The 10,692-nt window shown below is 40.6% G+C and overlaps 1 pseudogene; it reads left to right on the top strand.

Annotated features, from left to right (window-relative positions):
* Nucleotides 1–7,343: 7,343 nt before the first annotated feature.
* Nucleotides 7,344–10,479, top strand: LOC131022654 (pentatricopeptide repeat-containing protein At4g02750-like; annotated as a pseudogene).
* The last annotated feature ends 213 nt before the right edge of the window (nt 10,480–10,692 follow it).

Here is a 10,692-nt window from a genome sequence, read left to right as displayed (position 1 = left end):
TTTAGAAATGGTCTGCCCAAAAGCATAACCGGGTCCCTTGCTTTTGACTTCCCCATGTCGAGAATGTAGAAGTCCGCTGGAAAGATGAGTTCCTCCACTATGACCAAAACGTCTTCTAGTATCCCCTCTGGGTAGACATTTGATCGGTCTGCCAATTGGATTACCACTCGGGTGGGCTTCAGTGGTCCTATCTCCAGGTCCTGGTACATGGATAAGGGCATAACGTTGATGGATGCCCCTAAGTCGAGCATTGCCTTCTCCACTTTCATGGTTTCTATTACACATAGGATGTAAAACATGCCGGGATCCCCACATTTTATGGGCATATCTCATTGTAAGACCGCGGATACGGACTCGCCCACTTGAAATTTCGCATCATCAGTGTATTTGACCTTCCGAGTGCAGAGTTCCTTGAGAAATTTCGCGCATCTGGGCATAGAGCGTAGTGCGACCAAAAGGGGCATATTGACCTCCACCTTTTTGAAGATTTTCACCAGTTCGGTTAGTTCTTCCTTCTCTTGTTCCTTGGCCATTTTGCCTGGGAAAGGGATTATGGGCTCAGTCTGGCTTGATTTTTCCTTACCCTTTCCTATCGCCTTTCGCTTGGCCTCTCTCTCTTGGGCAAGTTCTTCCTCATCTGCCGACCCCATTCCGACTTCCTCATTGATCTCTGGCTCTTCTTGGCTTTTCATTTTGACAGCCTCGGGTAACTCCTTTCCTCCTCTAAGTGTCATAGCATTTACCTTCTTCACCTCTACTTGGGAGGGAAGTTCTCCTTGTTTGCTCTCAAGTCTGGCAACTGCTTGGGCAAGATGTGATAGTTGGGAATTCACATTCTGCATTCCTTCTCTTGTCTCCATTATGAACTTCTCGGTCTCTTGCTGGAACTTCACTTGTTGTTGGGCCATTTGATGCACAAGCTCTGATAGGGAGGATCCTCTTGCCTGTTGGGGTTGTTGCGAGTATTGTGGTGGATTACTCGTCTGCCCTTGGTTTGGCCCCAAAAAGTTATTATTGCTGTACCTAAGGTTCTCATGTTGTCTCCACCCTTGATTGTTAAACTGTTGCCTGTAAGGCTCAAAGGGTTTCTGGTGTTGCCCACCGTTATTTCCTCCCGGCTGTTGCCCAACAGCATTAAGCTCTTCCTCTTCGAAAAGTTGTGGACATTCATCGGTTGCATGTGAGTTTGCCATGCAAAGTTGGCATGCCTTCACAGGCTTCCGAATGTTGGGAATCCCTTGATTAGGTGTTCCTTGGTTCGTCATAAATTTCTCGAACATGTTGCATAGCTTATCCAACTTGTCATCTTGGGCAGAAGGGGTTTGCACCGGAGTAGTTCTGACTATAGTCCCTTCCTCATCTCTCGATTCCTCGGCCATGTCAGCTATGAGTTTGAAAGCCTCCGCTGCGGACTTATTTAGGATCGATCCTCCACATGCAGCATGTAACCATTGCCTATCTTGCCTTCGAAGTCCTCCCACGAAATACCGAATAAGGTCATGATCCGGTATTTGGTGTTGTGGGCATTTGGCCAACTTCTACTTAAATCTTCCCCAGTACTCATAGAGAATTTCTCCCGATCCCATTTTTATGTTGCTTATTCGAGTCCTCAAGTTCTGGATTCGGGCAGCTGGGAAGTATTTTTCCAAAAACTTGCTCTGCAACTCCTGCCAGGTCCGAATGGTTCATTCGGGTAAATCATACAACCACTCCCTCGCTCCTTCTAATAGAGAGAACGGAAAAGTGAAGAGTCGGATGTACTCGCCAAGGGCTTGACTAGCGGTGCGCACTGTTCCACATGCCATCTCAAAGTCTTGGAGGTGCCTTTGAGGGTCCTCTCCGGGCATATCACTGTACTTGGGCAAAATTTGGATGAGAGTATGCTTCAGCTCCCAATTTCTAGTGATCTCCGGTAGTACTATGGCTGATGGCCGGAGGTTCAAGTTGTTTGGGAACATCATGTCCCGAAGAGTCTTGTTGGTGTTGTCATTCGGTGGTTCCGGATTTTCTGCCATTTCTCTCTCTGCTTCTAACTGTCTTTCTCTTGCCTGTGCTTCCTGTTCTGTCCTGCGTCTGTTAGCGTTGTTCAGTCGGACAGGTCGCTCGATCTCAGCGTTGAACAAAAGATTTTCGTTTCCTGCACTCTTGGTACGACGCATACACAAACGTTAAGGGAAAACTCACACTTAAAATCACAAAAGAATTTACTAGCGCTCTCAGTTCCCCGGCAACGGCGCTAATTTGACGAAGCCGTCGTTTGAGCTTCGCGCAAATAAAATATCCTGTGCCCACAACTAGACTAGCTAGTGGTAAGTCCAGAGTCGAATCCACAGGGAACTGAGCAGTAACTTCTTTCACAAGGGTGTCACTAAAAGGGGTTTGTATTCTGCAGTGTTCTGACCACAACGTGCTTATGGGCAGAACAGGGTTTCCAACCTAAACTGAAATAAAAATGTAGATAAATCAAATAACAAAACAATTCTGACTTGGGTTTGAATCACTAGACATGAACGGAACACTCGATCATTGGTGCAAAGATTATTCACTATACTCGCATACCAGTGGTTATAGGCATAAGAATTGTTGTGCCCCTATTGTCACTTGTCACGCACACAAAAACCCCTTGCCCAATCTATCATTTCAGTTTATGATCCCTTAGAAGGGTCAGCTAATGGAAATCAACTACCCCGGGCAACATCCACGCTCTCTGCTATGGCCTATCGCTAGTTGTGCTTTGCCCAGAATGCTTTAGGAATTAGATAGACCCACTTGACTCTTACGCCGATATTTCACAGCAGTCACGGCTCCAACACTCGTTGTACTATTTTGGAGGTTGATGGCAACTCGCCTTTTGCCCAAAGTATTACTTGTGGCCAGAACTCCCTAGTTAACTAGTGATCAATTAATTAACCAAGTTGTTACAACCTTTTTGGAATCAAACCTAGTGTATCGGGAATATGCTCATACAGTTGTTATGCCCAAATTAGACCTCTCGAGTTAAGTGTTCATGCTTAGATCAGCTTGCCCAAATTAGAATATAAACTTAGCCGAGCATAAAGTAAATAACACAAGCAAAAGATATAAATGAAAACATAACTGAAATTGAAACTGCTTAAAGGAAAATAGAAGTACCTACGGCGTGCAAAACATGAAACGAAAAAGTACTAGATTATGCCCACAGCCCGGGCTAGCTTCCACTTCACAAAATACTGCACAACAGGTCGGTTTTTCAGCACCCTTGGCTTTAGAAGCTCTTCGGGTTTTTATAGGAGTGATTAGGGCGAACTAAGGCCCAGCCCATGAGGTGCGGCCGGATCCATGCAAGCATGGAGATGCTTATCATTTTTCAGACCTAATCTTCATGAAGATATGTTTCCTTTTGGATAAGGCGGTGGTTTGGCCTCATCGGTCTCTTTTGGATAGCTGCCGCCTTCGGCCCATATCGAACTCCCACTTGCAGTCCTCCCTCGCCCGCCTGTTGTGCCTCCGTCTTCTTTCCCTGCCTTCCTTCTCTTGCCTGCCAGCTCTCGTGCGGTACTTATGGGCATAAGGGATGGTTTTGCCTCCAAATCCCTTTTGCTTCCGGCGCATACCTCTTTCACGAGAGGTGACAGCACTTTCGACCCCTGGAGCACCTCTTGCCCACAAGTTGGTCCTGCCACTGAACTGCGCCCTCCCAGGCGACCAAACAACACAAACACAAGGAAAAAGACTCGATCTAGACCTAAAACAAACACAAAAACAGAGCACAAACTTGGGCTCATCAGGCATCTCCCTTATGAAGATTAAGACGAGCATGGACCGCAAATGTGAAATTCTTCAGTTGAGATTGATAAAGAGATTCTGGCATGATAAAAACTTTCTTATCTCCCTCCAAAGAAGGATAAAGCACCGAGAAGTCATGAGCAAAAACATCCTGAGGCTTGGAAGATGAGCCACCAGCAATTTTTTGAAAAAGAAGCTTTACCTTTGGTCAAGATGGCTGCGACGTATCTCTCTGCACTTCTACATCCTTACCATGAGCCTAATGCTCCTCCTGAGATTTGCCTAAAGCATTAGTATTATCACTCTTAGAAATTGCAATCATCGTAGCAACCAAAGAAGATCCCTTAGTTAAAGTAATAGAGTTGATATCTGGAACCCTAGGATTATGGGCATTAGACGGAACCCTAGGATTATGGGCATAAGACGGACCACAAGCCCTAGTTTCTGGAAGCATAAGATCTCCAAGCACTTCAGCCATGGATAGCCCGCTGGAGAGGGCCTCATGAGTCGGTATCATAGGTCTAACTGCGCTAACAGAAGAAGCCCCGTCGTGTAAATTCGTAACTGCAGCAGCAAATGGAGGTTTTGGCAAATCATTCTTAGGGTTGAAAACCCTAGTTGATGGAGATAAGTTATTGGAAACTTGGGGAAATTCCGAAGTCGGATGACCATTCCACGAAGTAACTGAAGACATGAGAGAGGTCAGCCGGGGAAAGCCAATAATCGGCTGACAAGAGAAGGCAGAAGTCAACTACGGCCACCGGAGCCGCATCAAACTAGGGCTTCAAGATAATCAGGCCTACGTTCAAATATCGAATTTGGAGAAAAGATATACTCACATATCACCCAAATCCAATATGCCAAATTTTATTCATATACATAATGCATAATACAACAATTGCTAATGAAATAGAAATTGTGACAACACAACTAAGTAGCTAACAAACTAGACAAATTAGAAACTAGGATATTAATTTCAATAAATTTATGCACTCTTACTTACGAACTAGTTAAATAGAACAAATTTGGTTTATTTAATTTAATTTTTAAAATAAAAAATACGTTCTAATTATTTTATTGTATTGTTTTATATTGTACTACTATTTTTTAAGGGTTAATTGCACTAAAATACACGAACTTTAGTCACTTTTTCATTCTACACACGAACTTTGAAATACATTTTTAATCGTGAACTTTGCATATGTTTCAATATTTCCTTAAAATTGATTTACCCCAATTTGATAATGATGTAGAGCCTATGTGGCAGTCAGAAGTATGCCATGTAAACCGCCGTGCGACTAAGTAAACGACATCGTTTTACTCCAATTAACAAAATGAGGTTTAAATGTGAAGAGGGATATCATTTTCAATCCCATTTCGAATATTCTAGGGTTTCGATTCTTCATAGCTGAAATGTCGTCTTCATCCGCAACCTCTGGTAATTCCGGCCAATTTTCATCGTCCACGTACTCACGGAAGTGCAAGTGTGGTGCTCCGGCCAAAAAATCTATTTTTAGGACGATAATCTTGGGCGCAATTTTTTTTGCTGCAATTATGGAGTGGTAGGTGTTAATTTCGATTCTTATAATTTTGTGTAGTTTTTCACTTGTTCTTCACTGGTTGATTGAGTTAATTATTCCCATCTTCATGTAGTGTGATTATTTTCGATGGGTTGAATCTCAAGTAATGTTTTGGAATGTTGTATTTGTTGTTGACAACTGCCTAAAAAAGCTCAACTTTTGGATTGACGAGTACTAAAAGATTTCTGAGTCAAATGCAGCGTTCTTGAAGCATTATCATGATCTTAGAGTTCAACTCTCCATTTTGGAGTCTGCAAACAAGTGAAATGAGAGACAAATTCGAGTGCAGCGTTTTATCATTGCATGCCTTTTTGGTGCTTGTGTTTGGTCTAATGCTTAGATTAGTTGAAGTTAGATAGATTGGAGATGGATAGCTTGCTTAGATATATTGCAGTTTCATGGATTGGAGTCTGTATTTTGTATGATTTTTATCATTTTTAATAGGTTAATTGTCATAAGTTGGATTATCAGTATTTGCTGGAAATTGAATGCCTGAAAAAATGACCATTTTGTGTTTAACACAACATTTTGCAAACAAATGTATTTAAGACAACTTTTTTGCACTGAAATGATGATTCATTAATATAGTCTTCCTGAAAAAAGTCATGTCTTACATAAAATAACCTAAGGTTACTACATAACAGTTGCTAGCATAAAACATTCACCAACAACCTTCTTCCCTTCTTTTTATCTGATACACTCACATTCTCTTTACCCTTAGGCTTAATCACACCCTTCCCACTCTCTTCTTCCTTCTCTTTCCCCTCTTCTACTGCTATCTCGTTTCCCCTTTTCAACAATATTAACATTATCTAATTTACCATCATCTACATAAACACTACATAATTCATTCTTGCAAAGACTAATCTTAAGCATTTTCATAACATCTGCATCATTCACTATATCAAAAAAGACAAGTGTCCTAAGTGCTTTCCAAGCAAGGCAATCCCAACTGACATAATCTAATTCACGAACTAATTCAACTAAATCAAAGTACCCAAATCTATCCTTATCTGCCATTTTGACAATTGCCCTGCCCTATGATGTATATAAACCCCAAATTGGTCATTACATAGAATTCACAAAATAAGAAAAAATTCAGAAATCGCACATTTGCACTTCCATTTGCGCTTTTGCAAAGAAATTTCCCAATCTGATGTCGAAAAATCCTAATTCGTACAAATCGTCTACAATTTATATGATTTTCCTAGGAACTAGTGGACAAAAACGAAAAAAAGGCGTAATTAAAAATGACCTACTTGTCTGCTATTGAAGCTACACTTATTCCTCGATTTGTCGTCACCTACCACGTTCTCTACTATCGATGACACGAAAGTTGGGACCACTTCGAATAAACAAGAATTTTGCTGTAGCTATTGACCTTAACTCTCGGTGAAAATGGCGAAACCCTAATTTTACGGTTGTAAAAATGAAAATGCCCTAAATTGGGGGGTTTAATTCGAGATTGTATGCAAAACGACGTCGTCCAACACCAAAATGAGGTGTTTTGATAACCACTATTAAAATGACGTCGTTTACATTGTGCCATATAGTTTTAATTACAGACACGTCAGCCAAACATGTGGCATTTTTAAAGACATGTCAGCTTTTTATGGCCGGACTTCAATACAGAAAAATTGAAACATATGTATCATTCATGATTAAAAATGTAAATCTCAAAGTTCGTGTGCAGAATGGAAAATTGACTAAAGTTCGATTATTTTCATGCAATTAACCTTTTTTTTAAATACTACTCCCTTCGTCTTAGCTTTTACTATTAATTTAAGAGTGACACAGATTTTAATAAAGTGATTGGGTGTATTGTGAGTGGAATAAGGATCTCATCTTTTATGTGAATGTTAAAATAATTAAAGTGGAGCAAGGGTCTCATTTACTTTTACTAAAAATAGAAATAGATAATAAATGTGGGACGAATAAAAAAAGAAAGTTGGATACTAAAAGTTGGGACAGATGGAGTAATACTTTTTATTTTTATATGAAAATTTGTAAATTAATTATACAAACATAATTACAATGTGAACAAGACAATGAAATAATTAAAATTTTCTCAATTTAACTAGTGTGTGGGTGGTCACATATTGTTGTTTAGGATTACTCTATTAATCTCCCTTACAGTAGCACTTCTTCAATAAACCTAACAAAAACATTAAAAGCCAGAGTGGCACTTCTTCAAGAAACTGCTATATCCGCAGCTTAAAAAACACTCTCTTGGAGAAGCAGCAACTCTCTTCTTAAAAACAAAGTGTAGTATGCGTTTCAGATATTTTCACACTACCATCTTACGCTCGTCGCGAATTAATGCAACGCCGCGGCGCCGGAATACTAGCCACTTTTTTGAACCACCGCCCAGCAGGGAACCGGCGAGGCCCAAAACCAACAGATTTACGGACTCCGACATAGTGAAATGCAACGTCGCTATCACAAACCACTTGAGCAACGGCCAATGCGCCGCCGCCTTGCGCCTCTTCAACTCCATGCCTCGCAAATCCACGGTCTCCTACAACACTATGATATCCGGTTACTTGTCTAATGGCGAATTCAAGCTTGCCCAACACCTGTTCGATGAAATGCCTGTTAAGGATTTGGTCACTTAGAATATAATGATAAGTGGGAATGTTAAGAACAAGAATCTCGGAGCTGCACGCCGCCTGTTCGACGAAATGCCTGTGAGGGATGTTGTTTCATGGAACGCCATGTTGTCCGGGTATGCGCAGAATGGGTACTTGGATGAGGCCAGGAGGGTGTTTGACGCGATGCAAGAGAGGAATGAGATATCGTGGAACACAATTCTTGCGGCGTATGTTCAAAATGGGAAGATTGAGGAGGTGAGGAGGTTGTTTGATAGTAAAGAGCGTTGGGCGCTGGTTTCTTGGAACTATTTGATGGGAGGCTACTTGAAGAAGAAGAGGTTGGTTGAAGCGAGGCAGGTTTTCGAACATATGCCTGTTAGAGACGAGGTTTCGTGGAATACAATGGTTACATGTTATGCACAGAATGGGGATATGAAAGAAGCAAGGAAATTGTTTTAAGAATGTCCAAGCCGTGGTGTGTTCACATGGACGGAAATGGTGTCCAGTTACATACAAAACAGGCAGTTGGATGAAGCTAGAAGGGTTTTTGATGAGATGCCGGAGAAGGGTGTCGTGTCGTGGAATGCAATGATTGCAGGGTATGTGCAGAGCAAGAATATGGTTTTGGCGGGAGAGTTGTTTGAAGCAGTGCCATATAAGAATATTAGTTCTTCGAACACTATGATAACTGGTTATGCTCAAAACAATGTTATTGCCAAAGCTAGGGATTTATTTGATAGGATGCCACATAGGGATGGTATCTCTTGGTCGGCAATCATATCTGCGCACGTTCAGAATGGTGATAGTGATGAGGCATTGCGGATTTTCATTGAGGCAATGAGGGATGGAGAAAGGTTGAACCGGTCTGCATTTGTTGGTGCTTTAACCACTTGTGCGGATATTGCTGCTTTTAAGCTTGGTAAGCAAATACACAGACGTGTTGCTAAAGCGGGATTTGACTTTGGCTGCTATGTGGGAAATGCTCTTCTCTTCATGTACTGTAGGTGTGGAAGCATCAAGGAGGCGTATGAAGTTTTTGAGAGAATTGAGGATAAGGATGTGATCTCTTGGAATACAATCATTACTGGTTATGCAAGACATGATTTGGCCAAGAAGCTCTCCAGCATTTCGAATCAATGAAACAAGCCTCTATCCAACCTGATGAAGTTACAATGGTAAACTTTATTTTATTTTGTTTTATTTTATATTTTATTTTTCTTGTGTTTGAAACAAAAGGTTATGTGATATCTACTTGTCTTTTTTATTGCCAATATTGTACAGAACTATATGAAATCCTTAAGGGAGCATTTACTTTTGCAGATTAGACTTGATAGAAAAAATAGTAAGGCTAAATGGCTAATCTCTTGTTTACTTAGATTATATAGATTAAAATTTTGGGATATCCCTAGAGCCTTGATTATTTCTATCATTTAAGTTCTTTTGCTTGATTTATATCCTATTAAAAGAGTGGAATTGGAGAAATCATATTCTTAATGATAAAAATACTCAATCATGCAAAGTAAATGCCTCCTAACGGTTTCTGTAGATGCTAGTGTCCATCTATTGATCAATTGTTTTGATTTAGGTTGGTGTTCTATCTGCTTGTAGTCATACCGGCTTGGTAGACAAGGGAAAACATTATTTCTATTCCATGAACAAAGATCACGGCATAGTGCCAAATCTAAAGCACTATACCTGCCTGATTGATCTCCTAGGTTGAGCTGGGTGTCTTGACGAAGCTCAAAAGGTAATGAAAAATATGCCTTTTGAGGCGGATGGAGCAACGTGGGGAGCTCTCCTAGGTGCTAGCAAGATTCATGGAAATACAGAATTGGGAGAAAAGGCTGCCGAAATGATCTTTGCTTTGGAACCGGGAACTCTGGGATGTATGTTCTTCTCTCAAACTTATATGCAGCTTTGGGCAGATGGGAAGATGTTAATAAGATACGATTAAGAATGATGGATACGAATGTCAGAAAAACTCTAGGATATAGCTGGGTTGAAGTTCTAAACAAGAGTCACATGTTTTCTGTTGGAGACTGGACCTATCCTGCTAGCGGAAGCATCCATGCGTTCTTGGAAGAGTTGGATTTGCAGATGAAAGATGAGGGATATGTTTTGGCCACGAGACTAGTGCTGCATGATGTGGAGAAAGAAAAAAAGCAACATATGCTCAAGTATCACAGTGAAAGATTAGCTATTGTTTATGGGATTATGAAAACACCGAGTGGGAGACCTGTTTGCTTTTACAAGAACTTGCGCGTCTGTGAGGACTGCCACACCGCGATCAAGCTCATAGCCAAGATCGTCGGGAGATTGATCATCTTACGTGATTCTAATCGTTTTCATCACTTCGAGGGAGGATCATGTAATTGTGGTGACTATTGGTGAATAACTTACAAGTTTCTTCACTTCTTCAGCTGCTGGCAAATGTAGAAAATAGATTATTCAAAAACATTGCAATTACAAATTTGAATGAATTTTATGTTATTTCTAGATATTGACCATGATAATAAATAAGAGAAACATTAACAACCTCTCTCGCCTATTTGAGATATTTGGTATGAAGGCTTTAGTGTTTGAGATATAGCCAACATCTCTAGACTCCAAATTACAGTTTTAATCCAGAATTAATTAGTTCATTATTTATTATTTATGTTAGTGTTTTTTTACTGATTATTTATGTTAGTGTTAGAGTCGTGTCTTACTATTGTTTTAAGAAAAATTATTGAAATTTTGGTCCTAGACGTAGATCG

Source organism: Salvia miltiorrhiza, chromosome 4 (assembly GCF_028751815.1).
Source record: "Salvia miltiorrhiza cultivar Shanhuang (shh) chromosome 4, IMPLAD_Smil_shh, whole genome shotgun sequence".
NCBI lineage: Eukaryota > Viridiplantae > Streptophyta > Magnoliopsida > Lamiales > Lamiaceae > Salvia > Salvia miltiorrhiza.
Note: the sequence above shows the minus strand (reverse complement) of the source record. Positions and strands in the feature narration are given on the sequence as shown.